General features: G+C 45.0%; 28 non-coding genes across 28 annotated transcripts; all 28 read right to left on the bottom strand.

Annotated features, from left to right (window-relative positions):
• Positions 1-113: 113 nt before the first annotated feature.
• On the bottom strand, positions 114-195 carry trnal-uaa (transfer RNA leucine (anticodon UAA)). The gene has a single exon. It is a non-coding gene; the product is annotated as a tRNA-Ser (tRNA).
• Positions 196-618: 423 nt separating this feature from the next.
• On the bottom strand, positions 619-700 carry trnas-cga (transfer RNA serine (anticodon CGA)). Its single transcript has one exon. It is a non-coding gene; the product is annotated as a tRNA-Ser (tRNA).
• A 779-nt stretch (positions 701-1,479) lies between these two features.
• Positions 1,480-1,561, bottom strand: trnas-uga (transfer RNA serine (anticodon UGA)). The gene has a single exon. It is a non-coding gene; the product is annotated as a tRNA-Ser (tRNA).
• A 778-nt stretch (positions 1,562-2,339) lies between these two features.
• On the bottom strand, positions 2,340-2,421 carry trnas-uga (transfer RNA serine (anticodon UGA)). The gene has a single exon. It is a non-coding gene; the product is annotated as a tRNA-Ser (tRNA).
• A 451-nt stretch (positions 2,422-2,872) lies between these two features.
• trnas-uga (transfer RNA serine (anticodon UGA)) lies at positions 2,873-2,954 on the bottom strand. Its single transcript has one exon. It is a non-coding gene; the product is annotated as a tRNA-Ser (tRNA).
• Positions 2,955-3,288: 334 nt separating this feature from the next.
• Positions 3,289-3,370, bottom strand: trnas-uga (transfer RNA serine (anticodon UGA)). The gene has a single exon. It is a non-coding gene; the product is annotated as a tRNA-Ser (tRNA).
• A 334-nt stretch (positions 3,371-3,704) lies between these two features.
• trnas-cga (transfer RNA serine (anticodon CGA)) lies at positions 3,705-3,786 on the bottom strand. Its single transcript has one exon. It is a non-coding gene; the product is annotated as a tRNA-Ser (tRNA).
• A 777-nt stretch (positions 3,787-4,563) lies between these two features.
• trnas-uga (transfer RNA serine (anticodon UGA)) lies at positions 4,564-4,645 on the bottom strand. The gene has a single exon. It is a non-coding gene; the product is annotated as a tRNA-Ser (tRNA).
• A 778-nt stretch (positions 4,646-5,423) lies between these two features.
• Positions 5,424-5,505, bottom strand: trnas-uga (transfer RNA serine (anticodon UGA)). The gene has a single exon. It is a non-coding gene; the product is annotated as a tRNA-Ser (tRNA).
• Positions 5,506-5,928: 423 nt separating this feature from the next.
• On the bottom strand, positions 5,929-6,010 carry trnas-cga (transfer RNA serine (anticodon CGA)). The gene has a single exon. It is a non-coding gene; the product is annotated as a tRNA-Ser (tRNA).
• A 778-nt stretch (positions 6,011-6,788) lies between these two features.
• trnas-uga (transfer RNA serine (anticodon UGA)) lies at positions 6,789-6,870 on the bottom strand. Its single transcript has one exon. It is a non-coding gene; the product is annotated as a tRNA-Ser (tRNA).
• A 778-nt stretch (positions 6,871-7,648) lies between these two features.
• Positions 7,649-7,730, bottom strand: trnas-uga (transfer RNA serine (anticodon UGA)). Its single transcript has one exon. It is a non-coding gene; the product is annotated as a tRNA-Ser (tRNA).
• A 451-nt stretch (positions 7,731-8,181) lies between these two features.
• Positions 8,182-8,263, bottom strand: trnas-uga (transfer RNA serine (anticodon UGA)). The gene has a single exon. It is a non-coding gene; the product is annotated as a tRNA-Ser (tRNA).
• A 334-nt stretch (positions 8,264-8,597) lies between these two features.
• On the bottom strand, positions 8,598-8,679 carry trnas-cga (transfer RNA serine (anticodon CGA)). The gene has a single exon. It is a non-coding gene; the product is annotated as a tRNA-Ser (tRNA).
• Positions 8,680-9,458: 779 nt separating this feature from the next.
• Positions 9,459-9,540, bottom strand: trnas-uga (transfer RNA serine (anticodon UGA)). The gene has a single exon. It is a non-coding gene; the product is annotated as a tRNA-Ser (tRNA).
• A 451-nt stretch (positions 9,541-9,991) lies between these two features.
• Positions 9,992-10,073, bottom strand: trnas-uga (transfer RNA serine (anticodon UGA)). The gene has a single exon. It is a non-coding gene; the product is annotated as a tRNA-Ser (tRNA).
• Positions 10,074-10,407: 334 nt separating this feature from the next.
• On the bottom strand, positions 10,408-10,489 carry trnas-cga (transfer RNA serine (anticodon CGA)). The gene has a single exon. It is a non-coding gene; the product is annotated as a tRNA-Ser (tRNA).
• Positions 10,490-11,268: 779 nt separating this feature from the next.
• On the bottom strand, positions 11,269-11,350 carry trnas-uga (transfer RNA serine (anticodon UGA)). The gene has a single exon. It is a non-coding gene; the product is annotated as a tRNA-Ser (tRNA).
• Positions 11,351-12,128: 778 nt separating this feature from the next.
• On the bottom strand, positions 12,129-12,210 carry trnas-uga (transfer RNA serine (anticodon UGA)). The gene has a single exon. It is a non-coding gene; the product is annotated as a tRNA-Ser (tRNA).
• Positions 12,211-12,661: 451 nt separating this feature from the next.
• Positions 12,662-12,743, bottom strand: trnas-uga (transfer RNA serine (anticodon UGA)). Its single transcript has one exon. It is a non-coding gene; the product is annotated as a tRNA-Ser (tRNA).
• Positions 12,744-13,077: 334 nt separating this feature from the next.
• Positions 13,078-13,159, bottom strand: trnas-uga (transfer RNA serine (anticodon UGA)). Its single transcript has one exon. It is a non-coding gene; the product is annotated as a tRNA-Ser (tRNA).
• A 334-nt stretch (positions 13,160-13,493) lies between these two features.
• Positions 13,494-13,575, bottom strand: trnas-cga (transfer RNA serine (anticodon CGA)). The gene has a single exon. It is a non-coding gene; the product is annotated as a tRNA-Ser (tRNA).
• A 777-nt stretch (positions 13,576-14,352) lies between these two features.
• On the bottom strand, positions 14,353-14,434 carry trnas-uga (transfer RNA serine (anticodon UGA)). Its single transcript has one exon. It is a non-coding gene; the product is annotated as a tRNA-Ser (tRNA).
• A 778-nt stretch (positions 14,435-15,212) lies between these two features.
• On the bottom strand, positions 15,213-15,294 carry trnas-uga (transfer RNA serine (anticodon UGA)). Its single transcript has one exon. It is a non-coding gene; the product is annotated as a tRNA-Ser (tRNA).
• A 423-nt stretch (positions 15,295-15,717) lies between these two features.
• trnas-cga (transfer RNA serine (anticodon CGA)) lies at positions 15,718-15,799 on the bottom strand. The gene has a single exon. It is a non-coding gene; the product is annotated as a tRNA-Ser (tRNA).
• Positions 15,800-16,577: 778 nt separating this feature from the next.
• trnas-uga (transfer RNA serine (anticodon UGA)) lies at positions 16,578-16,659 on the bottom strand. Its single transcript has one exon. It is a non-coding gene; the product is annotated as a tRNA-Ser (tRNA).
• A 778-nt stretch (positions 16,660-17,437) lies between these two features.
• On the bottom strand, positions 17,438-17,519 carry trnas-uga (transfer RNA serine (anticodon UGA)). Its single transcript has one exon. It is a non-coding gene; the product is annotated as a tRNA-Ser (tRNA).
• A 451-nt stretch (positions 17,520-17,970) lies between these two features.
• trnas-uga (transfer RNA serine (anticodon UGA)) lies at positions 17,971-18,052 on the bottom strand. The gene has a single exon. It is a non-coding gene; the product is annotated as a tRNA-Ser (tRNA).
• Between the last annotated feature and the right edge of the window lie 248 nt (positions 18,053-18,300).

Here is an 18,300-nt window from a genome sequence, read left to right as displayed (position 1 = left end):
GTCTGAAAGGAGATTTGGGTTGCCCATTTTAAGTGCTGCATTTATAGAGAAAAATCCAGGTTGTAAACAGCTCCTGGACATCACAATTCCTCTCACGAACAGACAAAGATCCACGTAGTCGGCAGGGTTCGAACCTGCGCGGGGAGACCCCAATGGATTTCAAGTCTATCGCCTTAACCTCTCGGCCACGACTACTCCTGCCTTTACTTCGCATGCTATTTTCTTTTCTAAATGTGAGCAAGAGAGGACACTGGGGCCAACCATCAATGCGAATGCGAGCAGCAGAGGATGCACTCGGCTGAAATACTGTGATGGCAAAAAGGAGTTCAACAACGTCTTCACCTAGACGAAAAGGGTGTCGTGATGCGGATTTGGACTGGGGATGCTGCGGGCAGAACAAAAAGTACCAAACACTATACAGAGAAAGTTATCTGGGATGCCAAAGACATTGCTCTGATTGCCTGAATAGAATATCCAAAATCACTGTTGATCTGATCTTTTTGAAACGGTGCTCACTTCAAGTCTGAAAGGAGATGTGGGTTGCCAATTTTAAGTGCTGCATATGAAGAGAAAAATCCAGGTTGTAAACAGCTCCTGGACATCATAATTAAAGATGCACGTAGTCGGCAGGGTTCGAACCTGCGCGGGGAGACCCCAATGGATTTCGAGTCCATCGCCTTAACCTCTCGGCCACGACTACTCCTGCCATTAGGTCACATGGTATTTTCTTTTTTTGGATGTGAGCAAAAGAGGACACTGGGGCCAACCATCAATGCGAATGCGAGCAGCAGAGGATGCACTCGGCTGAAATACTGTGATGGCAAAAAGGAGTTCAACGACGTCTTCACCTAGACGAAAAGGGTGTCGTGATCCGGATTTGGACTGGGGATGCTGCAGGCACAACACAAAGTACCAAACAAGTTGCAAGCACCTCTGGGATTTAACAGCACTTTCTCCATTAAGTGTTCTTGCTTTTTCAGCTTAAAATTTGTGGCATTAAATGAGTATGACCACAATGTGTAAAGGGCCAAGAGAGGTAGGCTGCTCCTGGAAAGCTAGGAACACTGACATTGAAAGAGTGTTCTTTTTTTCATGGCCGGTTGCTAACTCTAAAGTGGTTTGGACAAATAAGTAGTTGGTACATAATGAGTAGGATTCTGTTTCACTATGCTAAGAGAGAACAAATCCGACATTTCAAAACACTAATATACAAGATTCTCCACAGAATAAAATGCGCCTACTCTTGAGCTGAACACTGTGAAGGTTTTGAAGTTATCTGGGAGGCCAAAGCCATTGCTCCGATTGCCTGAATAGAATATCCAAAATAACCGTTGATCTGAGCCTTTTGATACGGTAATCACTTCAAGTCTGAAATGAGATTTGGGTTGCCCATTTTAAGTGCTACATATATAGAGAAAAACCCAGGCTGTAAACAGCTCCTGGACATCACAATTCCTCTCACGAACAGACAAAGATCCACGTAGTCGGCAGGGTTCGAATCTGTGCGGGGAGACCCCAATGGATTTCAAGTCCATCGCCTTAACCTCTCGGCCACGACTACTCCTGCCTTTAGTTCGCATGCTATTTTCTTTTCTGGATGTGAGCAAGAGAGGACACTGGTGCCAAGCATCAATGCGAATGCGAGCAGCAGAGGATGCACTCGGCTGAAATACTGTGATGGCAAAAAGGAGTTCAATGACGTCTTCACCTAGACGAAAAGGGTGTCGTGATCCGGATTTGGACTTGGGATGCTGCAGGCACAACACAAAGTACCAAACAAGGTGCAAGCACCTCTGGGATTTAACAGAACTTTCTCCATTAAGTGTTCTTGCTTTGTCAGCTTAAAATTTGTGGCATTAAATGAGTATGACTACAATGTGTAAAGGGACAAGAGAGGTAGGCTGCTCCTGGAAAGCTAGGAACACTGACATTGAAAGAGTGTTATTTTTTTCATGGCTGGTTGCTAACTCTAAAGTGGTTTGGACAAATAAGTAGTTGGTACATAATGAGTAGGATTCTGTTTCACTATGCTAAGAGAGAACAAATCCGACATTTTAAAACACTAATATACAAGATTCTCCACAGAATAGAATGCGCCTACTCTTGAGCTGCACACTGTGAAGGTTTTGAAGTTTTCTGGGAGGCCAAAGCCATTGCTCCGATTGCCTGAATAGAATATCCAAATTCACTGTTGATCTGAGCCTTTTGATACGGTAATCACTTCAAGTCTGAAAGGAGATTTGGGTTGCCCATTTTAAGTGCTGCATTTATAGAGAAAAATCCAGGTTGTAAACAGCTCCTGGACATCACAATTCCTCTCACGAACAGACAAAGATCCACGTAGTCGGCAGGGTTCGAACCTGCGCGGGGAGACCCCAATGGAATTCAAGTCCATCGCCTTAACCTCTCGGCCACGACTACTCCTGTCTTTACTTCGCATGCTGATTTCTTTTCTGGATGTGAGCAAGAGAGGACACTGGGGCCAACCATCAATGCGAATGCGAGCAGCAGAGGATGCACTCGGCTGAAATACTGTGATGGCAAAAAGGAGTTCAACAACGTCTTCACCTAGAAGAAAAGGGTGTCGTGATGCGGATTTGGACTGGCGATGCTGTAGGCACAACACAAAGTACCAAACACTATACAGAGAAAGTTATCTGGGATGCCAAAGACATTGCTCCGATGGCCTGAATAGCATGGCCAAAATCACGGTTGATCAGAGCCTTTTGAAACTGTGCTCACTTAAATCTTGAAAAGAGATATGGGATGCCCATTTTAAGTTCTGCATATGAAGTAAGAGAAAGATCCAGAGTGTAAACAGCTCCTGGACATCACAACTCCTGTCACAAACAGACAAAGTGACAAGGATCCATGTAGTCGGCAGTGTTCGAACCTACGCAGGGAGAGCCCAATGGATTTCAAGTCCATCGCCTTAACCTCTCGGCCACGACTACTCGTGCCTTTGGGTCACATGACGTTGAACCCTGGCTTTGGGTTCAACGACGTCTTCACCTAGACGAACAGGGTGTCGTGATCCGGATTTGGACTGGGGATGCTGCGGGCAGAACAAAAAGTACCAAACACTATACAGAGAAAGTTATCTGGGATGCCAAAGACATTGCTCTGATTGCCTGGATAGAATATCCAAAATCACCGTTGATCTGATCCTTTTGAAACGATGCTCACTTCAAGTCTGAAAGGAGATGTGGGTTGCCAATTTTAAGTGCTGCATATGAAGAGAAAAATCCAGGTTGTAAACAGCTCCTGGACATCATAATTAAAGCTGCACGTAGTCGGCAGGGTTCGAACCTGCGCGGGGAGACCTCAATGGATTTCAAGTCCATCGCCTTAACCTCTCGGCCACGACTACTCCTGCCTTTGGGTCACATGACGTTGAACCCTGGCTTTGGGTTCAACGACGTCTTCACCTAGACGAACAGGGTGTCGTGATCCGGATTTGGACTGGGGATGCTGCGGGCAGAACAAAAAGTACCAAACACTATACAGAGAAAGTTATCTGGGATGCCAAAGACATTGCTCTGATTGCCTGAATAGAATATCCAAAATCACCGTTGATCTGATCCTTTTGAAACGGTGCTCACTTCAAGTCTGAAAAGAGATGTGGGTTGCCAATTTTAAGTGCTGCATATGAAGAGAAAAATCCAGGTTGTAAACAGCTCCTGGACATCATAATTAAAGATGCACGTAGCCGGCAGGGTTCGAACCTGCGCGGGTAGACCCCAATGGATTTCGAGTCCATCGCCTTTACCTCTCGGCCACGACTACTCCTGCCATTAGGTCACATGGTATTTTCTTTTCTGGATTTGAGCAAAAGAGGACACTGGGGCCAACCATCAATGCGAATGCGAGCAGCAGAGGATGCACTCGGCTGAAATACTGTGATGGCAAAAAGGAGTTCAACGACGTCTTCACATAGACGAAAAGGGTGTCGTGATCCGGATTTGGACTGGGGATGCTGCAGGCACAACACAAAGTACCAAACAAGTTGCAAGCACCTCTGGGATTTAACAGCACTTTCTCCATTAAGTGTTCTTGCTTTTTCAGCTTAAAATTTGTGGCATTAAATGAGTATGACCACAATGTGTAAAGGGACAAGAGAGGTAGGCTAATCCTAGAAAGCTAGGAACACTGACATTGAACAGTGTTATTTTTTTCATGACTGGTTGCTAACTCTAAAGTGGTTTGGACAAATGAGTAGTTGGTACATAATGAGTAGGATTCTGTTTCACAATGCTAAGAGAGAACAAATCCGACATTTCAAAACACTAATATACAAGATTCTCCACAGAATAGAATGCGCCTACTCTTGAGCTGCACACCGTGAAGGTTTTGAAGTTTTCTGGGAAGCCAAAGCCATTGCTCCAATTGCCTGAATAGAATATCCAAATTCACCGTTGATCTGAGCCTTTTGATACGGTAATCACTTCAAGTCTGAAAGGAGATTTGGGTTGCCCATTTTAAGTGCTGCATTTATAGAGAAAAATCCAGGTTGTAAACAGCTCCTGGACATCACAATTCCTCTCACGAACAGACAAAGATCCACGTAGTCGGCAGGGTTCGAACCTGCGCGGGGAGACCCCAATGGATTTCAAGTCCATCGCCTTAACCTCTCGGCCACGACTACTCCTGCCTTTAGTTCGCATGCTATTTTCTTTTCTGGATGTGAGCAAGAGAGGACACTGGCGCCAACCATCAATGCGAATGCGAGCAGCAGAGGATGCACTCGGCTGAAATACTGTGATGGCAAAAAGGAGTTCAACAACGTCTTCACCTAGACGAAAATGGTGTCGTGATCCGGATTTGGACTTGGGATGCTGCAGGCACAACACAAAGTACCAAACAAGGTGCAAGCACCTCTGGGATTTAACAGCACTTTCTCCATTAAGTGTTCTTGCTTTGTCAGCTTAAAATTTGTGGCATTAAATGAGTATGACTACAATGTGAAAAGGGACAAGAGAGGTAGGCTGCTCCTGGAAAGCTAGGAACACTGACATTGAAAGAGTGTTATTTTTTTCATGGCTGGTTGCTAACTCTAAAGTGGTTTGGACAAATAAGTAGTTGGTACATAATGAGTAGGATTCTGTTTCACTATGCTAAGAGAGAACAAATCCGACATTTCAAAACACTAATATACAAGATTCTCCACAGAATAGAATGCGCCTACTCTTGAGCTGCACACTGTGAAGGTTTTGAAGTTTTCTGGGAGGCCAAAGCCATTGCTCCGATTGCCTGAATAGAATATCCAAATTCACTGTTGATCTGAGCCTTTTGATACGGTAATCACTTCAAGTCTGAAAGGAGATTTGGGTTGCCCATTTTAAGTGCTGCATTTATAGAGAAAAATCCAGGTTGTAAACAGCTCCTGGACATCACAATTCCTCTCACGAACAGACAAAGATCCACGTAGTCGGCAGGGTTCGAACCTGCGCGGGGAGACCCCAATGGATTTCAAGTCTATCGCCTTAACCTCTCGGCCACGACTACTCCTGCCTTTAATTCGCATGCTATTTTCTTTTCTAAATGTGAGCAAGAGAGGACACTGGGGCCAACCATCAATGCGAATGCGAGCAGCAGAGGATGCACTCGGCTGAAATACTGTGATGGCAAAAAGGAGTTCAACAACGTCTTCACCTAGACGAAAAGGGTGTCGTGATCCGGATTTGGACTGGGGATGCTGCGGGCAGAACAAAAAGTACCAAACACTATACAGAGAAAGTTATCTGGGATGCCAAAGACATTGCTCTGATTGCCTGAATAGAATATCCAAAATCACCGTTGATCTGATCCTTTTGAAACGGTGCTCACTTCAAATCTGAAAGGAGATGTGGGTTGCCAATTTTAAGTGCTGCATATGAAGAGAAAAATCCAGGTTGTAAACAGCTCCTGGACATCACAATTAAAGATGCACGTAGTCAGCAGGGTTTGAACCTGCGCGGGGAGACCCCAATGGATTTCGAGTCCATCGCCTTAACCTCTCGGCCACGACTACTCCTGCCATTAGGTCACATGGTAGTTTCTTTTTTTGGATGTGAGCAAAAGAGGACACTGGGGCCAACCATCAATGCGAATGCGAGCAGCAGAGGATGCACTCGGCTGAAATACTGTGATGGCAAAAAGGAGTTCAACGACGTCTTCACCTAGACGAAAAGGGTGTCGTGATCCGGATTTGGACTGGGGATGCTGCAGGCACAACACAAAGTACCAAACAAGTTGCAAGCACCTCTGGGATTTAACAGCACTTTCTCCATTAAGTGTTCTTGCTTTGTCAGCTCAAAATTTGTGGCATTAAATGAGTATGACCACAATGTGTAAAGGGACAAGAGAGGTAGGCTGCTCCTAGAAAGCTAGGAACACTGACATTGAACAGTGTTATTTTTTTCATGACTGGTTGCTAACTCTAAAGTGGTTTGGACAAATGAGTAGTTGGTACATAATGAGTAGGATTCTGTTTCACAATGCTAAGAGAGAACAAATCCGACATTTCAAAACACTAATATACAAGATTCTCCACAGAATAGAATGCGCCTACTCTTGAGCTGCACACCGTGAAGGTTTTGAAGTTTTCTGGGAGGCCAAAGCCATTGCTCCAATTGCCTGAATAGAATATCCAAATTCACCGTTGATCTGAGCCTTTTGATACGGTAATCACTTCAAGTCTGAAAGGAGATTTGGGTTGCCCATTTTAAGTGCTGCATTTATAGAGAAAAATCCAGGTTGTAAACAGCTCCTGGACATCACAATTCCTCTCACGAACAGACAAAGATCCACGTAGTCGGCAGGGTTCGAACCTGCGCGGGGAGACCCCAATGGATTTCAAGTCCAACGCCTTAACCTCTCGGCCACGACTACTCCTGCTTTTAGTTCGCATGCTATTTTCTTTTCTGGATGTGAGCAAGAGAGGACACTGGGGCCAACCATCAATACGAATGCGAGCAGCAGAGGATGCACTCGGCTGAAATACTGTGATGGCAAAAAGGAGTTCAACAACGTCTTCACCTAGACGAAAAGGGTGTCGTGATCCGGATTTGGACTTGGGATGCTGCAGGCACAACACAAAGTACCAAACAAGGTGCAAGCACCTCTGGGATTTAACAGAACTTTCTCCATTAAGTGTTCTTGCTTTGTCAGCTTAAAATTTGTGGCATTAAATGAGTATGACTACAATGTGTAAAGGGACAAGAGAGGTAGGCTGCTCCTGGAAAGCTAGGAACACTGACATTGAAAGAGTGTTATTTTTTTCATGGCTGGTTGCTAACTCTAAAGTGGTTTGGACAAATAAGTAGTTGGTACATAATGAGTAGGATTCTGTTTCACTATGCTAAGAGAGAACAAATCCGACATTTCAAAACACTAATATACAAGATTCTCCACAGAATAGAATGCGCCTACTCTTGAGCTGCACACTGTGAAGGTTTTGAAGTTTTCTGGGAGGCCAAAGCCATTGCTCCGATTGCCTGAACAGAATATCCAAATTCACTGTTGATCTGAGCCTTTTGATACGGTAATCACTTCAAGTCTGAAAGGAGATTTGGGTTGCCCATTTTAAGTGCTGCATTTATAGAGAAAAATCCAGGTTGTAAACAGCTCCTGGACATCACAATTCCTCTCACGAACAGACAAAGATCCACGTAGTCGGCAGGGTTCGAACCTGCGCGGGGAGACCCCAATGGATTTCAAGTCTATCGCCTTAACCTCTCGGCCACGACTACTCCTGCCTTTACTTCGCATGCTATTTTCTTTTCTAAATGTGAGGAAGAGAGGACACTGGGGCCAACCATCAATGCGAATGCGAGCAGCAGAGGATGCACTCGGCTGAAATACTGTGATGGCAAAAAGGAGTTCAACAACGTCTTCACTTAGACGAAAAGGGTGTCGTGATGCGGATTTGGACTGGGGATGCTGCGGGCAGAACATAAAGTACTAAACACTATACAGAGAAAGTTATCTGGGATGCCAAAGACATTGCTCCGATGGCCTGAATAACATGGCCAAAATCACGGTTGATCAGAGCCTTTTGAAACTGTGCTCACTTCAATCTTGAAAAGAGATATGGGTTGCCCATTTTAAGTTCTGCATATGAAGTAAAAGAAAGATCCAGAGTGTAAACAGCTCCTGGACATCACAACTCCTGTCACAAACAGACAAAGTGACAAGTACCCATGTAGTCGGCAGTGTTCGAACCTACGCAGGGAGAGCCCAATGGATTTCAAGTCCATCGCCTTAACCTCTCGGCCACGACTACTCCTGCCTTTGGGTCACATGACGTTGAACCCTGGCTTTGGGTTCAACGACGTCTTCACCTAGACAAAAAGGGTGTCGTGATCCGGATTTGGACTGGGGATGCTGCGGGCAGAACAAAAAGTACCAAACACTATACAGAGAAAGTTATCTGGGATGCCAAAGACATTGCTCTGATTGCCTGAATAGAATATCCAAAATCACCGTTGATCTGATCCTTTTGAAACGGTGCTCACTTCAAGTCTGAAAGGAGATGTGGGTTGCCAATTTTAAGTGCTGCATATGAAGAGAAAAATCCAGGTTGTAAACAGCTCCTGGACATCATAATTAAAGATGCACGTAGTCGGCAGGGTTCGAACCTGCGCGGGGAGACCCCAATGGATTTCGAGTCCATCGCCTTAACCTCTCGGCCACGACTACTCCTGCCATTAGGTCACATGGTATTTTCTTTTTTTGGATGTGAGCAAAAGAGGACACTGGGGCCAACCATCAATGCGAATGCGAGCAGCAGAGGATGCACTCGGCTGAAATACTGTGATGGCAAAAAGGAGTTCAACGACGTCTTCACCTAGACGAAAAGGGTGTCGTGATCCGGATTTGGACTGGGGATGCTGCAGGCACAACACAAAGTACCAAACAAGTTGCAAGCACCTCTGGGATTTAACAGCACTTTCTCCATTAAGTGTTCTTGCTTTGTCAGCTTAAAATTTGTGACATTAAATGAGTATGACTACAATGTGTAAAGGGACAAGAGAGGTAGGCTGCTCCTGGAAAGCTAGGAACACTGACATTGAAAGAGTGTTATTTTTTTCATGGCTGGTTGCTAACTCTAAAGTGGTTTGGACAAATAAGTAGTTGGCACATAATGAGTAGGATTCTGTTTCACTATGCTAAGAGAGAACAAATCCGACATTTCAAAACACTAATATACAAGATTCTACACAGAATAGAATGCGCCTACTCTTGAGCTGCACACTGTGAAGGTTTTGAAGTTTTCTGGGAGGCCAAAGCCATTGCTCCGATTGCCTGAATAGAATATCCAAATTCACTGTTGATCTGAGCCTTTTGATACGGTAATCACTTCAAGTCTGAAAGGAGATTTGGGTTGCCCATTTTAAGTGCTGCATTTATAGAGAAAAATCCAGGTTGTAAACAGCTCCTGGACATCACAATTCCTCTCACGAACAGACTAAGATCCACGTAGTCGGCAGGGTTCGAACCTGCGCGGGGAGACCCCAATGGATTTCAAGTCTATCGCCTTAACCTCTCGGCCACGACTACTCCTGCCTTTACTTCGCATGCTATTTTCTTTTCTAAATGTGAGCAAGAGAGGACACTGGGGCCAACCATCAATGCGAATGCGAGCAGCAGAGGATGCACTCGGCTGAAATACTGTGATGGCAAAAAGGAGTTCAACAACGTCTTCACCTAGACGAAAAGGGTGTCGTGATGCGGATTTGGACTGGGGATGCTGCGGGCAGAACATAAAGTACTAAACACTATACAGAGAAAGTTATCTGGGATGCCAAAGACATTGCTCCGATGGCCTGAATAGCATGGCCAAAATCACGGTTGATCAGAGCCTTTTGAAACTGTGCTCACTTCAATCTTGAAAAGAGATATGGGTTGCCCATTTTAAGTTCTGCATATGAAGTAAGAGAAAGATCCAGAGTGTAAACAGCTCCTGGACATCACAACTCCTGTCACAAACAGACAAAGTGACAAGGACCCATGTAGTCGGCAGTGTTCGAACCTACGCAGGGAGAGCCCAATGGATTTCAAGTCCATCGCCTTAACCTCTCGGCCACGACTACTCCTGCCATTGGGTCACATGACGTTGAACCCTGGCTTTGGGTTCAACGACGTCTTCACCTAGACGAAAAGGGTGTCGTGATCCGGATTTGGACTGGGGATGCTGCGGGCAGAACAAAAAGTACCAAACACTATACAGAGAAAGTTATCTGGGATGCCAAAGACATTGCTCTGATTGCCTGAATAGAATATCCAAAATCACTGTTGATCTGATCTTTTTGAAACGGTGCTCACTTCAAGTCTGAAAGGAGATGTGGGTTGCCAATTTTAAGTGCTGCATATGAAGAGAAAAATCCAGGTTGTAAACAGCTCCTGGACATCATAATTAAAGATGCACGTAGTCGGCAGGGTTCGAACCTGCGCAGGGAGACCCCAATGGATTTCGAGTCCATCGCCTTAACCTCTCGGCCACGACTACTCCTGCCATTAGGTCACATGGTATTTTCTTTTTTTGGATGTGAGCAAAAGAGGACACTGGGGCCAACCATCAATGCGAATGCGAGCAGCAGAGGATGCACTCGGCTGAAATACTGTGATGGCAAAAAGGAGTTCAACGACGTCTTCACCTAGACGAAAAAGGTGTCGTGATCCGGATTTGGACTGGGGATGCTGCAGGCACAACACAAAGTACCAAACAAGTTGCAAGCACCTCTGGGATTTAACAGCACTTTCTCCATTAAGTGTTCTTGCTTTTTCAGCTTAAAATTTGTGGCATTAAATGAGTATGACCACAATGTGTAAAGGGCCAAGAGAGGTAGGCTGCTCCTGGAAAGCTAGGAACACTGACATTGAAAGAGTGTTCTTTTTTTCATGGCCGGTTGCTAACTCTAAAGTGGTTTGGACAAATAAGTAGTTGGTACATAATGAGTAGGATTCTGTTTCACTATGCTAAGAGAGAACAAATCCGACATTTCAAAACACTAATATACAAGATTCTCCACAGAATAAAATGCGCCTACTCTTGAGCTGAACACTGTGAAGGTTTTGAAGTTATCTGGGAGGCCAAAGCCATTGCTCCGATTGCCTGAATAGAATATCCAAAATAACCGTTGATCTGAGCCTTTTGATACGGTAATCACTTCAAGTCTGAAATGAGATTTGGGTTGCCCATTTTAAGTGCTGCATATATAGAGAAAAACCCAGGCTGTAAACAGCTCCTGGACATCACAATTCCTCTCACGAACAGACAAAGATCTACGTAGTCGGCAGGGTTCGAATCTGTGCGGAGAGACCCCAATGGATTTCAAGTCCATCGCCTTAACCTCTCGGCCACGACTACTCCTGCCTTTAGTTCGCATGCTATTTTCTTTTCTGGATGTGAGCAAGAGAGGACACTGGTGCCAAGCATCAATGCGAATGCGAGCAGCAGAGGATGCACTCGGCTGAAATACTGTGATGGCAAAAAGGAGTTCAATGACGTCTTCACCTAGACGAAAAGGGTGTCGTGATCCGGATTTGGACTTGGGATGCTGCAGGCACAACACAAAGTACCAAACAAGGTGCAAGCACCTCTGGGATTTAACAGAACTTTCTCCATTAAGTGTTCTTGCTTTGTCAGCTTAAAATTTGTGGCATTAAATGAGTATGACTACAATGTGTAAAGGGACAAGAGAGGTAGGCTGCTCCTGGAAAGCTAGGAACACTGACATTGAAAGAGTGTTATTTTTTTCATGGCTGGTTGCTAACTCTAAAGTGGTTTGGACAAATAAGTAGTTGGTACATAATGAGTAGGATTCTGTTTCACTATGCTAAGAGAGAACAAATCCGACATTTCAAAACACTAATATACAAGATTCTCCACAGAATAGAATGCGCCTACTCTTGAGCTGCACACTGTGAAGGTTTTGAAGTTTTCTGGGAGGCCAAAGCCATTGCTCCGATTGCCTGAATAGAATATCCAAATTCACTGTTGATCTGAGCCTTTTGATACGGTAATCACTTCAAGTCTGAAAGGAGATTTGGGTTGCCCATTTTAAGTGCTGCATTTATAGAGAAAAATCCAGGTTGTAAACAGCTCCTGGACATCACAATTCCTCTCACGAACAGACAAAGATCCACGTAGTCGGCAGGGTTCGAACCTGCGCGGGGAGACCCCAATGGAATTCAAGTCCATCGCCTTAACCTCTCGGCCACGACTACTCCTGTCTTTACTTCGCATGCTGATTTCTTTTCTGGATGTGAGCAAGAGAGGACACTGGGGCCAACCATCAATGCGAATGCGAGCAGCAGAGGATGCACTCGGCTGAAATACTGTGATGGCAAAAAGGAGTTCAACAACGTCTTCACCTAGAAGAAAAGGGTGTCGTGATGCGGATTTGGACTGGCGATGCTGTAGGCACAACACAAAGTACCAAACACTATACAGAGAAAGTTATCTGGGATGCCAAAGACATTGCTCCGATGGCCTGAATAGCATGGCCAAAATCACGGTTGATCAGAGCCTTTTGAAACTGTGCTCACTTAAATCTTGAAAAGAGATATGGGATGCCCATTTTAAGTTCTGCATATGAAGTAAGAGAAAGATCCAGAGTGTAAACAGCTCCTGGACATCACAACTCCTGTCACAAACAGACAAAGTGACAAGGATCCATGTAGTCGGCAGTGTTCGAACCTACGCAGGGAGAGCCCAATGGATTTCAAGTCCATCGCCTTAACCTCTCGGCCACGACTACTCGTGCCTTTGGGTCACATGACGTTGAACCCTGGCTTTGGGTTCAACGACGTCTTCACCTAGACGAACAGGGTGTCGTGATCCGGATTTGGACTGGGGATGCTGCGGGCAGAACAAAAAGTACCAAACACTATACAGAGAAAGTTATCTGGGATGCCAAAGACATTGCTCTGATTGCCTGGATAGAATATCCAAAGTCACCGTTGATCTGATCCTTTTGAAACGATGCTCACTTCAAGTCTGAAAGGAGATGTGGGTTGCCAATTTTAAGTGCTGCATATGAAGAGAAAAATCCAGGTTGTAAACAGCTCCTGGACATCATAATTAAAGCTGCACGTAGTCGGCAGGGTTCGAACCTGCGCGGGGAGACCTCAATGGATTTCAAGTCCATCGCCTTAACCTCTCGGCCACGACTACTCCTGCCTTTGGGTCACATGACGTTGAACCCTGGCTTTGGGTTCAACGACGTCTTCACCTAGACGAACAGGGTGTCGTGATCCGGATTTGGACTGGGGATGCTGCGGGCAGAACAAAAAGTACCAAACACTATACAGAGAAAGTTATTTGGGATGCCAAAGACATTGCTCTGATTGCCTGAATAGAATATCCAAAATCACCGTTGATCTGATCCTTTTGAAACGGTGCTCACTTCAAGTCTGAAAAGAGATGTGGGTTGCCAATTTTAAGTGCTGCATATGAAGAGAAAAATCCAGGTTGTAAACAGCTCCTGGACATCATAATTAAAGATGCACGTAGCCGGCAGGGTTCGAACCTGCGCGGGGAGACCCCAATGGATTTCGAGTCCATCGCCTTAACCTCTCGGCCACGACTACTCCTGCCATTAGGTCACATGGTATTTTCTTTTCTGGATTTGAGCAAAAGAGGACACTGGGGCCAACCATCAATGCGAATGCGAGCAGCAGAGGATGCACTCGGCTGAAATACTGTGATGGCAAAAAGGAGTTCAACGACGTCTTCACATAGACGAAAAGGGTGTCGTGATCCGGATTTGGACTGGGGATGCTGCAGGCACAACACAAAGTACCAAACAAGTTGCAAGCACCTCTGGGATTTAACAGCACTTTCTCCATTAAGTGTTCTTGCTTTTTCAGCTTAAAATTTGTGGCATTAAATGAGTATGACCACAATGTGTAAAGGGACAAGAGAGGTAGGCTAATCCTAGAAAGCTAGGAACACTGACATTGAACAGTGTTATTTTTTTCATGACTGGTTGCTAACTCTAAAGTGGTTTGGACAAATGAGTAGTTGGTACATAATGAGTAGGATTCTGTTTCACAATGCTAAGAGAGAACAAATCCGACATTTCAAAACACTAATATACAAGATTCTCCACAGAATAGAATGCGCCTACTCTTGAGCTGCACACCGTGAAGGTTTTGAAGTTTTCTGGGAAGCCAAAGCCATTGCTCCAATTGCCTGAATAGAATATCCAAATTCACCGTTGATCTGAGCCTTTTGATACGGTAATCACTTCAAGTCTGAAAGGAGATTTGGGTTGCCCATTTTAAGTGCTGCATTTATAGAGAAAAATCCATGTTGTAAACAGCTCCTGGACATCACAATTCCTCTCACGAACAGACAAAGATCCACGTAGTCGGCAGGGTTCGAACCTGCGCGGGGAGACCCCAATGGATTTCAAGTCCATCGCCTTAACCTCTCGGCCACGACTACTCCTGCCTTTAGTTCGCATGCTATTTTCTTTTCTGGATGTGAGCAAGAGAGGACACTGGCGCCAACCATCAATGCGAATGCGAGCAGCAGAGGATGCACTCGGCTGAAATACTGTGATGGCAAAAAGGAGTTCAACAACGTCTTCACCTAGACGAAAATGGTGTCGTGATCCGGATTTGGACTTGGGATGCTGCAGGCACAACACAAAGTACCAAACAAGGTGCAAGCACCTCTGGGATTTAACAGCACTTTCTCCATTAAGTGTTCTTGCTTTGTCAGCTTAAAATTTGTGGCATTAAATGAGTATGACTACAATGTGAAAAGGGACAAGAGAGGTAGGCTGCTCCTGGAAAGCTAGGAACACTGACATTGAAAGAGTGTTATTTTTTTCATGGCTGGTTGCTAACTCTAAAGTGGTTTGGACAAATAAGTAGTTGGTACATAATGAGTAGGATTCTGTTTCACTATGCTAAGAGAGAACAAATCCGACATTTCAAAACACTAATATACAAGATTCTCCACAGAATAGAATGCGCCTACTCTTGAGCTGCACACTGTGAAGGTTTTGAAGTTTTCTGGGAGGCCAAAGCCATTGCTCCGATTGCCTGAATAGAATATCCAAATTCACTGTTGATCTGAGCCTTTTGATACGGTAATCACTTCAAGTCTGAAAGGAGATTTGGGTTGCCCATTTTAAGTGCTGCATTTATAGAGAAAAATCCAGGTTGTAAACAGCTCCTGGACATCACAATTCCTCTCACGAACAGACAAAGATCCACGTAGTCGGCAGGGTTCGAACCTGCGCGGGGAGACCCCAATGGATTTCAAGTCTATCGCCTTAACCTCTCGGCCACGACTACTCCTGCCTTTACTTCGCATGCTATTTTCTTTTCTAAATGTGAGCAAGAGAGGACACTGGGGCCAACCATCAATGCGAATGCGAGCAGCAGAGGATGCACTCGGCTGAAATACTGTGATGGCAAAAAGGAGTTCAACAACGTCTTCACCTAGACGAAAAGGGTGTCGTGATCCGGATTTGGACTGGGGATGCTGCGGGCAGAACAAAAAGTACCAAACACTATACAGAGAAAGTTATCTGGGATGCCAAAGACATTGCTCTGATTGCCTGAATAGAATATCCAAAATCACCGTTGATCTGATCCTTTTGAAACGGTGCTCACTTCAAATCTGAAAGGAGATGTGGGTTGCCAATTTTAAGTGCTGCATATGAAGAGAAAAATCCAGGTTGTAAACAGCTCCTGGACATCACAATTAAAGATGCACGTAGTCGGCAGGGTTTGAACCTGCGCGGGGAGACCCCAATGGATTTCGAGTCCATCGCCTTAACCTCTCGGCCACGACTACTCCTGCCATTAGGTCACATGGTAGTTTCTTTTTTTGGATGTGAGCAAAAGAGGACACTGGGGCCAACCATCAATGCGAATGCGAGCAGCAGAGGATGCACTCGGCTGAAATACTGTGATGGCAAAAAGGAGTTCAACGACGTCTTCACCTAGACGAAAAGGGTGTCGTGATCCGGATTTGGACTGGGGATGCTGCAGGCACAACACAAAGTACCAAACAAGTTGCAAGCACCTCTGGGATTTAACAGCACTTTCTCCATTAAGTGTTCTTGCTTTGTCAGCTCAAAATTTGTGGCATTAAATGAGTATGACCACAATGTGTAAAGGGACAAGAGAGGTAGGCTGCTCCTAGAAAGCTAGGAACACTGACATTGAACAGTGTTATTTTTTTCATGACTGGTTGCTAACTCTAAAGTGGTTTGGACAAATGAGTAGTTGGTACATAATGAGTAGGATTCTGTTTCACAATGCTAAGAGAGAACAAATCCGACATTTCAAAACACTAATATACAAGATTCTCCACAGAATAGAATGCGCCTACTCTTGAGCTGCACACCGTGAAGGTTTTGAAGTTTTCTGGGAGGCCAAAGCCATTGCTCCAATTGCCTGAATAGAATATCCAAATTCACCGTTGATCTGAGCCTTTTGATACGGTAATCACTTCAAGTCTGAAAGGAGATTTGGGTTGCCCATTTTAAGTGCTGCATTTATAGAGAAAAATCCAGGTTGTAAACAGCTCCTGGACATCACAATTCCTCTCACGAACAGACAAAGATCCACGTAGTCGGCAGGGTTCGAACCTGCGCGGGGAGACCCCAATGGATTTCAAGTCCAACGCCTTAACCTCTCGGCCACGACTACTCCTGCCTTTAGTTCGCATGCTATTTTCTTTTCTGGATGTGAGCAAGAGAGGACACTGGGGCCAACCATCAATACGAATGCGAGCAGCAGAGGATGCACTCGGCTGAAATACTGTGATGGCAAAAAGGAGTTCAACAACGTCTTCACCTAGACGAAAAGGGTGTCGTGATCCGGATTTGGACTTGGGATGCTGCAGGCACAACACAAAGTACCAAACAAGGTGCAAGCACCTCTGGGATTTAACAGAACTTTCTCCATTAAGTGTTCTTGCTTTGTCAGCTTAAAATTTGTGGCATTAAATGAGTATGACTACAATGTGTAAAGGGACAAGAGAGGTAGGCTGCTCCTGGAAAGCTAGGAACACTGACATTGAAAGAGTGTTATTTTTTTCATGGCTGGTTGCTAACTCTAAAGTGGTTTGGACAAATAAGTAGTTGGTACATAATGAGTAGGATTCTGTTTCACTATGCTAAGAGAGAACAAATCCGACATTTCAAAACACTAATATACAAGATTCTCCACAGAATAGAATGCGCCTACTCTTGAGCTGCACACTGTGAAGGTTTTGAAGTTTTCTGGGAGGCCAAAGCCATTGCTCCGATTGCCTGAACAGAATATCCAAATTCACTGTTGATCTGAGCCTTTTGATACGGTAATCACTTCAAGTCTGAAAGGAGATTTGGGTTGCCCATTTTAAGTGCTGCATTTATAGAGAAAAATCCAGGTTGTAAACAGCTCCTGGACATCACAATTCCTCTCACGAACAGACAAAGATCCACGTAGTCGGCAGGGTTCGAACCTGCGCGGGGAGACCCCAATGGATTTCAAGTCTATCGCCTTAACCTCTCGGCCACGACTACTCCTGCCTTTACTTCGCATGCTATTTTCTTTTCTAAATGTGAGGAAGAGAGGACACTGGGGCCAACCATCAATGCGAATGCGAGCAGCAGAGGATGCACTCGGCTGAAATACTGTGATGGCAAAAAGGAGTTCAACAACGTCTTCACTTAGACGAAAAGGGTGTCGTGATGCGGATTTGGACTGGGGATGCTGCGGGCAGAACATAAAGTACTAAACACTATACAGAGAAAGTTATCTGGGATGCCAAAGACATTGCTCCGATGGCCTGAATAACATGGCCAAAATCACGGTTGATCAGAGCCTTTTGAAACTGTGCTCACTTCAATCTTGAAAAGAGATATGGGTTGCCCATTTTAAGTTCTGCATATGAAGTAAAAGAAAGATCCAGAGTGTAAACAGCTCCTGGACATCACAACTCCTGTCACAAACAGACAAAGTGACAAGGACCCATGTAGTCGGCAGTGTTCGAACCTACGCAGGGAGAGCCCAATGGATTTCAAGTCCATCGCCTTAACCTCTCGGCCACGACTACTCGTGCCTTTGGGTCACATGACGTTGAACCCTGGCTTTGGGTTCAACGACGTCTTCACCTAGACAAAAAGGGTGTCGTGATCCGGATTTGGACTGGGGATGCTGCGGGCAGAACAAAAAGTACCAAACACTATACAGAGAAAGTTATCTGGGATGCCAAAGACATTGCTCTGATTGCCTGAATAGAATATCCAAAATCACCGTTGATCTGATCCTTTTGAAACGGTGCTCACTTCAAGTCTGAAAGGA

Source organism: Pimephales promelas, chromosome 13, assembly GCF_988280905.1.
Source record: "Pimephales promelas chromosome 13, fPimPro1.hap1.1, whole genome shotgun sequence".
In the NCBI taxonomy this organism is placed as follows: domain Eukaryota; kingdom Metazoa; phylum Chordata; class Actinopteri; order Cypriniformes; family Leuciscidae; genus Pimephales; species Pimephales promelas.
This window is presented reverse-complemented; position numbering and strand designations above follow the sequence as displayed.